Below are 13,758 nucleotides of genomic sequence, written 5' to 3'. Positions count from 1 at the left end.
GGAATTGGAAAAGCAGCTAGACAGAAAAAGCGTAAATTTTGAACAAGGCGTTCGCGGAAGTAAGGAATTGAATAAATACGAAAGGATGAAAAGTGTCAGTGGTGTGAGTGGAACAGAAAGTGCTGGTATCACTTCATTGAAAACGCGTGCAAGTGAAGTACAGGCTAGGTCCAGAAACAAAATTAACAAAATGGCTCCGGTAGGGAATGATATCTATGATAGGGTCATGGATATGGTGATAAAGTTTGTTCCTTCTTGTTCGGGGGAAAGATCATCCTTCCTCGTTTCAGAACTATGTATCTAAATTTAGACTGCGTGACGGAGCTTTGTGAGCGATTACCAGAGGAACAAAAGTTTGTTCTGTTTAGTTGCATCAAGTACAGGCTGACAGGGGATGCCTACTATTTGATATCCATGGCGGACTGTAGAACAATCAGAGATTTGGAATTGACTCTGAGCAATGCGTACGTCCCAAAGAGATCATTAGATGAGCTTCGAGATGAACTTAGAATGTGCAGACAGCGGCCCGGAGAGGAACTAGAGGAATATGCGCAGCGGGTTAGCTTATTGCTAAAACGGACGCAGGATGCCATTAGCGTGAAGTATCCTGGCGGTGATGAAGGTCTTAGAAAAGAATTTGAGCGCGATTGTATCGGTGCTTTTAAGGTAGGTGTATTGAATGATGGTACAAGAGGGCATCTGGTGGGTAGAAGTTTCACGACATTGGAACAAGCTAAAGCAGATGCCATTTGTTATGAGGACGACTGCCGAAGGCTTTTAGGTTATTCGCGTTTCAGTGATCGTCCCTTCGGACAGTTTCCGGGAAGTAGCTTTGAGGCTACCAGCAGGGTTCCTTTCGGGAGTATGTCATATACGACCGGGGGAAACTACAAGCCACCTTTGGAATCTGCACAGTACCCGCCGGTCTCTAATAATGTCAGCAGTCACAATAACACTTCTTCCTCCTCGGCTGGACAGGATCCCCGGCAATGTCCTTCGTCGAGTTCAAGACCACCCCTTGGCAGGAGAGGGAAATTTGTAGATTGTTTCAATTGTGGGAAATTCGGGCACCGGGCAAGGGAGTGTAGAATGAGACAGGTTGAGCCTTTTTGCGTTCTCTGCCGGAAGTACGGACATACCTCGGGACAATGCTCTCGACAGAAATCGCCCCGGTCTTCCCAGCAGGGTCGAAGTAGCATAACCTTTGTAGGATTACAGGATGATGAGGGGGTGCAACATATTAGCGAGCAGGGGTTGCCACAGTATTGTGACTTTTGCGCTACGCGGGATCACGAAACTTCGAATTGCTTGCGCAAGTACCTGGCGGAACAGAACCAATCAAAAAACGAGTAGAAGCCGTCTTTGGGGGAGATGAGACAAAGAGTGAGGTACAGGAAGGGGGAAGTGTACTGTGATGGAGTGATTGAAGTCCCCGTTGATATAGGAATTAGAACAAAACTATTATTACTTGTAGACACAGGGGCGGCATGTAACTTAATAAAAAATTCAGTGGTGGGGAAAGGAGTAGGTTTAGATATAACCGAACAAATTAGGTTTAGTGGACTGTTTGGGGAAGAAAGGAAAACACTTGGCAGATGTAAAGGTCGGGTGAAACTGGGTTCGGATTGTGATTTTAATGTGGTTGAGAACCAGGAGTCCCTCTTATATGATGGAATTTTGGGGAGGGACTTCTTGCAGGGGCGCGCCATCATTGATTGTATTTCAGGAATTTTAGCGGTATCCAGGAAGTCTTACGGACAGGTTAATACGCATCGTGGAGTACATGATTCTTCTCAGAGGACGGAGAAAGATACTGAGGAAACCGACGAGGGCGAACTGGAGGGGATAGTATTTCGGTCATTGTTGGATGAAGACTGTGAAAAGAATTTTGCGTCGGCACAAAGTGGCGAAATAAGGAATGAGGACGTTCAAGTAGGCTCGAAACAGCTGCACGGTAGGAGTGCGGAAGTTGTGACGGAGGATACAGGAATAACAATGGAAGAGCTGCAGAGGGCGGAAAAAAGCAGCAACAGCGTCGCGTCGGCGCTTGAAAACTGGGAAGGTTCCACACGAGAGGAAGCAGAGCTAGAAAATATTAGGGTAGGTCCTAGGGAGGAAAGGATCATTTAGTTACCGCAGAGTGTGAAGAGACCCGAATTTGTCTTCGTCAGGAAGTAGTGCCGGGTGTATTTATAAGTAATGCCGTAGTGAAACCTCGAAATGGGACGGTTTTTATTGGGCTCATCAACGTGAATGAGAAGGAAGTGAAGCTTAGGAATCTTAGGCCTGAGTTCGGGTATTTGTCTGACTATAAACTCTGGCGGTCGGAAGAAGGACCGAGCCGACATTTGAATACCGATAGACTTAAGCAGTTAAAGGAGAGTTATCGGACAATCTTAATCAGGAAGAGACGGATAGCATTACTCAGTTGTGCCTGAAGTATGGGGATATATTCCTGGGGATAAGTTGCCGTACACAGAAGTAAAGACTTTTTCGATACCCCTGTTGCCGGGCACGGTGCCTGCAAATAAGCCATAGTATCGGATACCGCAGGCTCATCGGGATGAATGTAATCGGCAGATAAATAAACTTTTGGAGGATGATATAATTGAGCCAAGTGATAGTCCGTACAATTCCCCATTCATTCTGGTACCGAAGAAGCAGCTAAAGGGCGGGGAAAAAACTTTTCGCCTATCTGTAGATTTCCGTGACCTTAACACTAAAGTGGTACCTATGTCATATCCATTGCCACGGATTGAGGATATCTTGGATGAAATTGGGAACTCAAGATACTTCTCTACACACGATTTGGCGCAACGGTACCACCAAGTGCTTATCGATGAGGAGGATAGGTGTAAAACTGCATTCAGTTTCTTGTACCAGCACCTGCAGTTTAAGAGGGTACCTTTTGGTATTAAAACTGCTCCTGCATTTTTCCAGTCTTTGCTGAACCAGGGTTTGTCAGGCTTACAGGGTATAAAATGCTTTGTATACCTGGATGATGTAGTAGTGTTTGCCAAAAACCTGGACGAGCACAACCGAAAATTGAGGGAGATATTTCAACGATTCTGTGAAGCCAGGCTGAGGCTGCAGTCAGCGAAGTGTCAGTTCCTGCGAAAGGAGGTAACTTACTTCGGGCACGTTTGCTCAGAAGATGGAATTAGACCCGATCCGAAACTGACAAAGAAAGTCAGAGGTTTCCCACGGCCGAAAACCCCCAAGCAGATAAAATGATAAAATGAAGGGTGCGAGAAGGCTTTTGAGAGATTGAAGAAAGAACTAGTCTCGCCGCCCGCCTTGGCGTATCCGCAATTCGATAAGGAATTTATATTGGTGACAGATGCTAGTGGAGAAACTCTGGGTGCGGTACTGGAACAGGAGGGACGGCCAGTGGGGTATGCGAGTCGTATGCTGAACCCAGCGGAGAGGAATTACTCAACTTCTGAGCGAGAACTTTTGGCACTGACATGGGCGACAAAAAATTACCGTTGTTGCCTCCTGGGGAGACCATTTAAAATGTTCACGGATCACAAGTCGTTGAAGGGAATGCTAAAGGCTAGAGACACCATTAGCCGGAAGCTTCGGCTTCAACAGAAGTTGTCTGAGTATGATTACGAATTGCTATATAAGCCGGTCCGTAATATGGGGAATGCAGATGCTTTGAGTAGGGTGGTACAGCGAGAAGCCTCAGCAGAGCCGGGGTCTGATTGTTTAGTGGTAATGCGATCAAGAGGACAGGTGCAAGTAGAAGATGAAAAGCGCACTGGTAAGGAGGAGTTAGGGCAGCCTAAGGTCCGAGAGAGGCAAGACGTGCAAGAAATAAGGAGTCCAGAGGAAGTACGGCTAGTCCTTAGAGACTATCATGACTCACGGTTTGGACGCCACTTTGGGGCCAGTAAAACTTTCGCTAGAGTCAGAAGGTTTTTCAGGTGGAAGGGGATGAAAAAAGACGACCAGCGACATGTGGCCAAGTGTCTCAAATGCCAGAAGAACAAGAATCATCGTCAAACGAGGATGCCGTTGGTGGTTACTTCCGTATCGGATAGGCCATTCGATAAGATAAATATCGATTTGGTGGGACCGTTGCCTGAGACCCCGAGGGGTCACAAGTACATTCTGTCGATGGTGGACGACTTGACATGGTTTGTGGATTTCGCTGCACTACCTGACCAGGAAGCTAATACAGTGGCCAAGGTGTTATATAATGAAATAACTAGTCGCTATTCTTTAGCACGGTCCATTGTGACGGATCAAGGGGCAAATTTCACAGGTGAGGTTTTCAAGTCTTTATGTAAACTTTTGAATGTGAAGAAATTGCAAACGACGACATATCATTCGCAGTCTAATGCTGTAGAAAGGCAGCATTCGACCTTGGGGAACTATTTGAGATGTTTCGTGGATGATGCACCTGGAGATTGGGACGAATACCTCAGGACGGCGGCACACGCCTACAATAACACGCCCCACTCTGGAACGGGGCTGTGTACGATGGAAACTCTTTTCGGGTTTGTGTCAGATATACCGAGTAGTCTAAAGAGAACCCCTGAGCCGGTCTACAATGACCAACTGTACCATAAGCAGCTGCGTCGGAAACTGCAAGTTGCTTTCAAGAATGCGAAAGAAAATTTGATGAACGCTAAGGGGGTATCTAAGAGGGGGTACGACAGGAAGATGAATTCTATTCAGGTACATTTTGGTGATAGTGTCCTACTGAAAGATACGCGAAGATCTAGTAAACTGGATTCTATCTTCCGAGGTCCGTACAAGGTTGTCAATGTCCATTCTCCTGAAAATATATTTATTCTAGTGAATGGGAAGTTGCGAACAGTTCACGTGAACAGAGTTAGAATTTTTAATGCCTAGAAGGTCAAATGAGTAATGTGGTTTTCTTGACTAGGTGAACGGACAGTTTTCTCAACTAGGCAAGCAAGCGGACTGGCGACGGCTGCTGTAATTGCGGTGAATAAGTATAATCGTTTCCCATTTGTATAAATCCCTCTTTAGGCGACTGAATTGAGTTTCTTTCTCTCTTTGCAGGCATCAGCTGCTGCTACTCCCACCATTAGTGTAAGATTTTCAGTAGTTAGTAGTAGATAAGTAGGGAAAAGAGAAGAAAAAAAAATATATTGTATAATAGTTAATGGTAGATGGTAGTGGGGAAGAATATGAAATTTGTAAAATTAGGAATAACAACTGTTAGAAATAAGGCGACATGCACATTGCCGCTAGTTTCATGGTGGTGGACATTGGTTTGCGGGGAAATGCTACAGGTGAAGCAGGTCGAGCCTACAGGAGCCCTGTTTGAGGAAATAGGGCGCTTGCATTTTTTCGCGTCCCGATGGTCTATCTTGACGAAAATCCAACTAGGAGATACGAGCGAATCGTGGGAAATGATGACAAACATCTCTAAGAATACAGACAGGCTATGTGCACAGCTGAATGGAATTGACGGGAGGTGTGGAGTTCTGGCAGCAACCATACATCGGTGGCTGCATGAAGGGAAAGCGAAAGGAGACAGCTTCTCCACGTGGTAACAGAAACCCCTCGGCGTAGAAGGCGATCTTTCTTTGATGGTATTGGGAGTCTTAGCAAGACTCTCTTTGGTACTATGGATTCCACAGATGAGAAGCGAATTAATGACGGGCTGGCGGAGTTAGATGCCAAGGAGAATCGGACTTTCCATTTACTGGAGGAACAAGTGAGCGTGATGAAGTCCAATTACGAATTATACAACGAGACGAGGGGGCAAGAAGCAAAAAACGAAAGCGAATCGTGTTGCTCTATGCATCTTTAGCCGCAGCTTTGAATTCGACAGCGAGTGTGGTGAAATTCGAGGAACGACGGAGTGATGTAATCGAGCTCTTTTTATTAGCGCAGTTGGAAATTCAGATTTTGCTGGACCGTCAACGAACTTTAAGAGGGATCGTTGAGAGCGCGAAATATGGAAGGCTACACCCAGGTCTACTTCATAATCAGGACCTCCAAACACTCTTGAAACAGCTCCCAAATCATACAATAAAATAAAATTGTAGTTTGGAGTAAATGTGTCCAAAAATGGGATGATCGCCTCATGCAACACGGTCTCAGATTGAATCTAAACAAAACTGAATTTTTGACGACCGATCCCCATGAAACAGGCACAATCATTGTCAGCGGCAGTAATCTGCCCAGAACTGAGCTATTTAAATACCTCGGATCAACGCCACCAGCCTATGGAGAACTGCGTTATGAAATTGAGCACGCGCATTTTTCGAGCAACTTTATTAGTTTGTCCTTGTTGATTGATCGCATCCGGACTTAGTTCCTATGATAATATGGGTGTGTTTTTTTCGTGTATGACAAGATACTTTTGTTCGAGGTAGCCTGCATATGATGAGATTATCAGCTGTCTCTTAAAAACATTTATTGAGGCTCCGCATTACGACATGAGGCCGCTGTTGTTCTCATTTGCGCTAGGTATTATTTCGGAAGTGTTTGCGCGGACATTCGCCTCTAACCGCAACCTGGCTGACGCCCAGTCCACAACAACATTAATCTTGTTTGGTTTGTATTGGAGTTCATAATTGATCTCTTCTATCCGTTACTTCCACCTTTTGAATCTGGCGTTATGAATTTTATTGCCCATAGTAAAAGTCAGCGGTTTATGTTCCGTATGAGCTTTTCCTTTTTTTGCATCATGTAGGGACTTCCGCAACTTAACGAGTGCCCATTCAATGGCAAGTAATTCTTTCTCCCCGTAGCACAATTTTCCTCGTTCGAATCTATAATGGTGCGTCCAGACGCCTACTATTTCCCGCAAACTCTAAACCTGCAACAAATATTTACCTTGATTCAACGTGTCAACATCGGTATGCAAGTACGTTACACTAGTCACAGACGCGCAAGTTATTAAGCCAGTAGCTGGTTAGCTCGCTAATGCAGATGTATAGGCAAGCTACTGCTGCCGCAACCTCATCGGGTAACCGTAACTTGTCTATAGACATGAAATTTCTCTGCAACCGCAGCTTGCCGACAAACGTACAATCTTCCAGCAACCAACAACTTACTTGCATTTTCTTTACACGTATCGCGCTAGTATTAAGCCGGCTTAAGGGGGTCATCCCGTGTGGTCGTTTTTTGGCTATTGAATGAATCGGAATTATTATAGTTTGCGGACCGTAGAAATATGTTCTAAATAAGTCCTGAAAATTTCAAAGAATTTCGTTGGATAGATTTGGGGCTATGGTTGCAGCCGATTTTCAACACGCAGTTTCGAGAAAAAAAAAATAGAATGTGAGTTATAGCCATAAAACCTTAACTGACCATTAATCTGCTATACCTAATCCATAAACCTTAGGTTTCTTGAAGAAACACATGTACAGCCTTGGCTTCAATTTTTGTCCTTTTAGCGAACTCATTCGAACGTCATTCGGATCGATAAATACGCGCTTTATTACGGCGATCGACATAAATCTGGCATGTGACTTATCACGTGTTTAACACTACAATTTCCGAATGACTCCGAATATCAAAAAATCACTTTACCTATATATTCTACACTATACATTTGATGCCAAAAAAAATTCGATTCCGCGAATCCGACAAACGGGATAACCCTCTTAACACGTTTGCTACTTGCTCCAGCCCAGCAGGAACTAAAGACAGAGCTTCGTTAAAGATTCATTTAGTGTTAATGGTAATTGATCTTAATGGAATCTGTGAGTGAATGATGCTTCAAACTTTCCCTATAGGAAGCTTGGTGGAAGTACACGCGCTTATATATTTTTAAGGTTTTGTGTGAAAAAAAAAACCTTATCTTTACCTGTCATACCCGATTTATTCGGGAACGGTTTGACCGATTGTCACGAAAATCGGTAAGAGTATGTAATCTGTCGTTCCCTTCACATATACCAAGTGGCGCCACTTTGTGTTAAGTTTAAAGGGAGGGCTCTCCATACATGGGAATGGAGGAGGAGATTATTTCCTAGTATTAAATGAAAGGGCTCAATTAGTACTTTTCGAAACTGGTTCTTCTTCTTTTTCTTCAGCCTTTGTCCCGTTCACAAGCGGGGTCGGCTCGTCGTGATCGGTTTCGCCATTTGGCTCTATCGAATGCCTGATCTGGGTGCAATCTCGAGGCTTTCAAATCCTCATCCAGCGTATCAAGCCATCGTTGCTTAGGTTTGCCTTTTGGTCATTTACCATCGACTTCGATATTCAGACCAATCTTGGCAAGTGAATTCTCGTTTGCACGAATTGCGTGACCATACCAACGAAGACGCCTCTCTCGCAACTTTTCCACGATCGGTGCAACCCCATAACGATCGCGGATATCCTCATTTTGGATGTGATCTAAACGTGTGACGCCACTAGTCCAACGTAACATCTTCGTCTTCATTACCGCAAGACGCCGTTCATTGTCTTTTATAGTCGGCCAACACTCAGAACCATAGAGAGCGACCGGACGGACAACATTACGGTAAATTTTAGATTTGAGACGTTCGTTGATACGTCGGTCACAAAGAACACCAGTTGTGGAACGCCACTTCATCCAGGTTGTGTTAATGCGTGAAGCAATTTCATAACGCAGTTCTCCATTGGCTGATAGCGTTGACCCGAAGTATTTAAATCGCTCACTTCTGGGCAGATCACTGCCGCTGACAGTGATTGTGCCTGTTTCATGGGGATCGGTCGTCAAAAATTCAGTTTTGTTTAAATTCAATCTGAGACGGTGTTGCATGAGGCGATCATTCCATTTTTGGACAAGTTGCTAGAGATCATTTTTGCTATCAGATGCTAGGAAAACATCATCTGCATAAAGCAGTGTGTAGGGCGCTGGACGTTGGATATCCCGTGTGACGGTGTCCATAACAAGAACAAAGAGGAGTGGTGAAAGGGCACTTCCTTGATGAACTCCAACAGAGACACGAAGCGGTTTTGATACACCCGCCATACTTCGAACTTTACTTTTCGGATCGTGGTAGAGCAATTGAACCCAGCGCACGAGTTCTTCTGGCACGAAGTGTTGTCGTAAAGCATACCAGATAAGTTCGTGTGGTACACGGTCAAACGCTTTCTCTAGATCCAGAAAGGCAATGTAAAGAGGGTGATGCTTCTCACGGTGTTTCTCCATGAGTAACCGCGCAGCGTGTATTGCGTCAGTAGTTCCGCAGTTCTTAACAAACCCCGCTTGATTCACGGTTATTTCAACGATTTCGCGAATACGGTTGTCAAGAATGCGTTCAAAAATTTTCATGGTATGGGAAAGTAACCGGATCGGATGGTAATTTGAACATTCTGCTGGACTACCTTTCTTTTTCCATATTGGAACAGTGGTACTTTCTTGCCAGTCAGATGGTGTTCTTCCTTCCTAAATAACCCGGTTAAAGAATTCACTGAGCCACAATGTTGGGTACCAGCTCTTCGCTTTCCAGAGCTCAGATGCGATGTCATCAGGTCCTGTTGCTTTCCCCGATTTCATTTGTTTTATTGCCTCCTCGACTTCAGTTGCGCTGACTGGTGGAACTGCTCCAAATGTCGGCAGTGATTGTGGAAGTGGAGGATGAGCAAATTCTTCAGTTGCTCGAAGTATTCTCGCTATCTATCCGTTGCGGCTCGACGGTTGGTAAGCAAAGTACTGTTCTTGTCATTAACACAACAGAAGTGTTCGATATCCTGTGTGCGTTCATCACGGCTTTTAGCAAGTCGATACAGATCTCTCTCGCCATCCCGAGTGTCCAGTTTATCGTAAAGATTTTTGAAATGGTTCGCTCGGGTGACAGCGACCGCTTTCTTTGCTTCCCGGTTGGCATTCTTACAAATTTGCCAATTAGCAGGCGTTTTATCGTCGAGAAATTTGTGGTAGAAGCGTTTCTTTTCACGGACCTTCATTTCAACATCATCATTCCAAAGCCAAGTATCTCGGTTGATGTACCGCTTACCCGGCTTGGTGACCCCGAGGGTTGCAAAGGCCGCTTTGTGGATCGTGTCTTTTATTTGGTTCCATGATTCTTCCACATTCGTAATGGTTGGCAATCGTATGAGTGAGACCGTTTCATCTTTCTTCTCACCAAATCGCCACCATTTAATACGCGGCGGGCCAGTGCGTTGCTCACGTTGTTTTATCGGTGGCTTAATTCGCAGGACAGCAATCAACGGCCGATGTTGAGGTGCGATGGTCTCATAGGGAACGACTTTGCAATCAGTGACAGTGGTAAAACGTTGGCGTCTTATGAGAATATAGTCGATTTGCGTTTTATTGTTCCCACTATAAAATGTGGGAAGATGAGACAATCGTTTGATGAACCATGTATTCATAAGTACAAGGTCATGGGTGTCCGCAAAATCGATTATACGCTCGCCACCTTCATTGCGCGCTCCGAATCCCTTCCCCCATTGCACCTGTTACCGTCTGCCTTTTCATCCTCATGACCATTAAGGTCGCCGGCAATGATTATGTAATCGTCAGCAGGCACGTGACAAGTCTTTTCATCGAGAAGTTGCCAGAAGGGATCTTTTTCGGCATCAGGTCGACGATACGCGGTGACGAAGTGAATAGTGCGATCAGCTGATATAATGGTGAGCTTCATCAGCCGATCATCAAATCGTTCGACTTCTTTAATGGCATCACGGAAACCCTCTGAGATGGCAATGCCAACACCATATTGAGTGTGTGGGTTACCAAAATAGAGAAGTTTGTAGCCATTTTTACCGCGTTCGCGTTCAATGTCGCAGCTTTTGGAACCAGACCATCGGGTTTCTTGCTGAGCGCAGATGTCAATGCACCTTTTCCGAAGGGTTCTTGCGAGTTCCTCGGTCTTTCCAGTTAGGGTACCAACATTTAGCGTGCAGACACGTATTTGTTTTGTTCGTTGTGTGCGGACTAACTTGCTTACATCCTGACGCCGTCCATGCGTCAAGAACCCTTTCCCATTTCTCGACAGGACTGGGGCCCGTCCTGCCGCGTTGACTGAGGTGGACGCCCTAGCATTTCTCCGAGGCTTTTGATTCAATCCGATCATCATTTGATATTGGGTGAAACATGGGAGAGTGAGGGCTCAAAATATGACTCACAAAAAGTGAAACAGGTCTCGTTCTCAGAACCCATCCAACCGAAAAATCTGAAAAAAATCACAGTGGTGCATCTCTACGAAATCTGGGCCTCAAAATACACCTGGTTCCGACATCTGCACAAATAAAGCTACTAACAGTATATTTTCACACATTTTCACTAAGTGTCTCTTCAGAATTATCTTCTGTCTTAATCTTATCTATTCGAAATAAGAGTTGACGGTTTACAATCTGAAGTCCTTACGTCGGCAGTTATCGGCGTAGTGTGGCAATAGGCCCTTCTTAATATTAGGCCAATCATCGTTAAAGATGCTGTAGGAGACAAGCGCAGCACCTGTTGGTCTCCGTATTGTTTTGATTAGAATACAGTTTTCGAGATATTAACGTCCTTCATTCTTATTTTATGAAACCCAGAGGTGAAATCGATGGTGGTGAAATATTTGGACTCTCCGGAACTTACTGAGGTGTAAGGTTTTTTGGGCACAATCCAACCAAGAGAATTGTAGGGAGTTTTATAAGGACGAATAATACCGTCTTGAAGCATTTTTCATATTTGATTATCGATTTCATCTTAGATCTTAGATGCACAGGGTAAGCACACGATTCTCTGCTAAGACAGTAAGTGTCTCTTCAGAATTATCTTCTGTCTTAATCTTATCTATTCGAAATAAGAGTTGAACGGTTTACAATCTGAAGTCCTTACGTCGGCAGTTATCGGCGTAGTGGAGCAATAGGCCCTTCTTAATATTAGGCCAATCATCGTTAAAGATGCTGTAGGAGACAAGAGCAGCATCTGTTGGTCTCCGTATTGTTTTGACGTATGTGTCTTAGTATAGCTACAAAAATGAGTTTACCTTGAACGACGCTGTAGTCAGTTAGAATTGCTTCTACACTGTGTACCCAGGATAGGTACTGGACCGGATTGCCGTCAAAGACTTCCTGGTCCCTTACAGAATGGGGACGCTTTTTGATTGCTTCTAAATCTTGTTCTGTTTTAGGGCGTGGTAGGTCCGGTTTTGGTTCGGAAGTAGTACCCTGCTGAAAATAACTCACCGATTTATTTTCAACGATATCAATCTTGTCTCTACTTTCTTAATTTGCTCGATTTGAGCTTTAGCCGCATCTGTGAACAGCACCAAAGTCAAGCGACGACGGCTTTACGGTTTCTTACCAGGGCAGAGGCAAATCGTCAGACGCTGCCTCACCTCTGCCCTGGGAGCAGCGTGACCGTAGCGGCTCGCAGATGTTGAATGCTCCTTTATACAATTCGTAAAACACGACATGCCTACGAATTATATTGAGCGCAAATCCGCCTTATTGACCAAAGCTGGCCAGAGCTTCATTCTCAAAACGAATATTTCAGCACCAAAGTGTTTTGACTTCTTTTTAGATACGTAAGTGGGCGGAAAACTCAAGTCACGAGGATCAAACAATTGTTGGGGTCCTAACAGAACCGAAGTTGGGGAATTGCCTTGGGTTTGATTGTGAAAGTGAAACGTTCTACATTGCATATAACTCAAAGAGCCACAAATCCAAATGAATAGAATAGATAGAATAGAATAGATCGGATAACCATCACGAGATTCGCGCTTTATGCAAGGTTTCATGCACTTTAATTTTCCCTTTTCTGAACATCTTCAATTATAATAACTATTTGAAATTAATTTAAATAAAATTATATAAATTACATGTACATGAAGATAATTGATATAATCATCGATCCCTCGGATAGTCTTTTTTGAATTTCAACTTTTGATGATCTAGTCTTGCCAGTCGGAGCTTACTGCGGCAAAGTGTACATCACTTGGATGTTATGGAAGTCCTTTGCAACCTTTAGTTGAAAATCGTTGACAATACTTCTGGCTCCGTGTTGGTAATACACTTTTCTTTGCGTAATTTTCCTTACCTATTATTGATCAAAGCTGTTCCCAGCTTCAAGGAGTAGTTTAAATTAATTTACTAGCTTCCATCTCTGATCATTGAGAATATTATATTATTCTCGGTTTCGTGGTTATGCTAATATATTATTAATTATTAAAACTATTATCAATTCTCAACCTCACTTTTACTTTTTTTCGGGCGCCAGTTATGGATTTAATGAAACGACTCTAAATTCTGATTTTAATCCTGGGTAATTCATCCTAATTTAGTCAAAGTGGTCAAAGGGTAGTATAGGTCCCGGGGCGAAACGTGGATTGGTACCCACGATGGAGCATAAAACCTGGGAAATGCCTGCTGAACCAACACCAACAGCTCTACTACCAAACCCTATCTCCACCTCCACGTGGTGACCGCTGGGAGCTCTTTCTTGACGAAAAGCTGCAGACGGAGAAGGATGAAGGCGAGTCTCCCGCGCCTAAAAACGGGACAAATTGTACCAACTGGTCCTCCAGGTTGGGGGTTGGGTAGGGCTGACAACCCTACACGGAAAACAACCGTTACGAAGCCACAACAGGAGCCTCGGATAGGACGCATATTAAAACGACGGACCCGGCAACGACAAAGGAACAACGATTTGCGCATTTTCTCATGGAACGTGCGCTCCCTGTAAAGAGATGAAGCTGATAAGCAGCTAGCCGATACCCTGTCCCAATATAGGGCTGATGTAACAGCGTTGCAAGAGATGCGATGGACAGGGACCGGTTTCCTGGAGAAGAGCCACTACACCATATATTATAGCGGCCATCCAGTAAACCATGTGCTCGGAGT

This window comes from Hermetia illucens, chromosome 1 (assembly GCF_905115235.1).
Source record: "Hermetia illucens chromosome 1, iHerIll2.2.curated.20191125, whole genome shotgun sequence".
Taxonomy (NCBI): Eukaryota; Metazoa; Arthropoda; class Insecta; order Diptera; family Stratiomyidae; genus Hermetia; species Hermetia illucens.
This window is presented reverse-complemented; position numbering follows the sequence as displayed.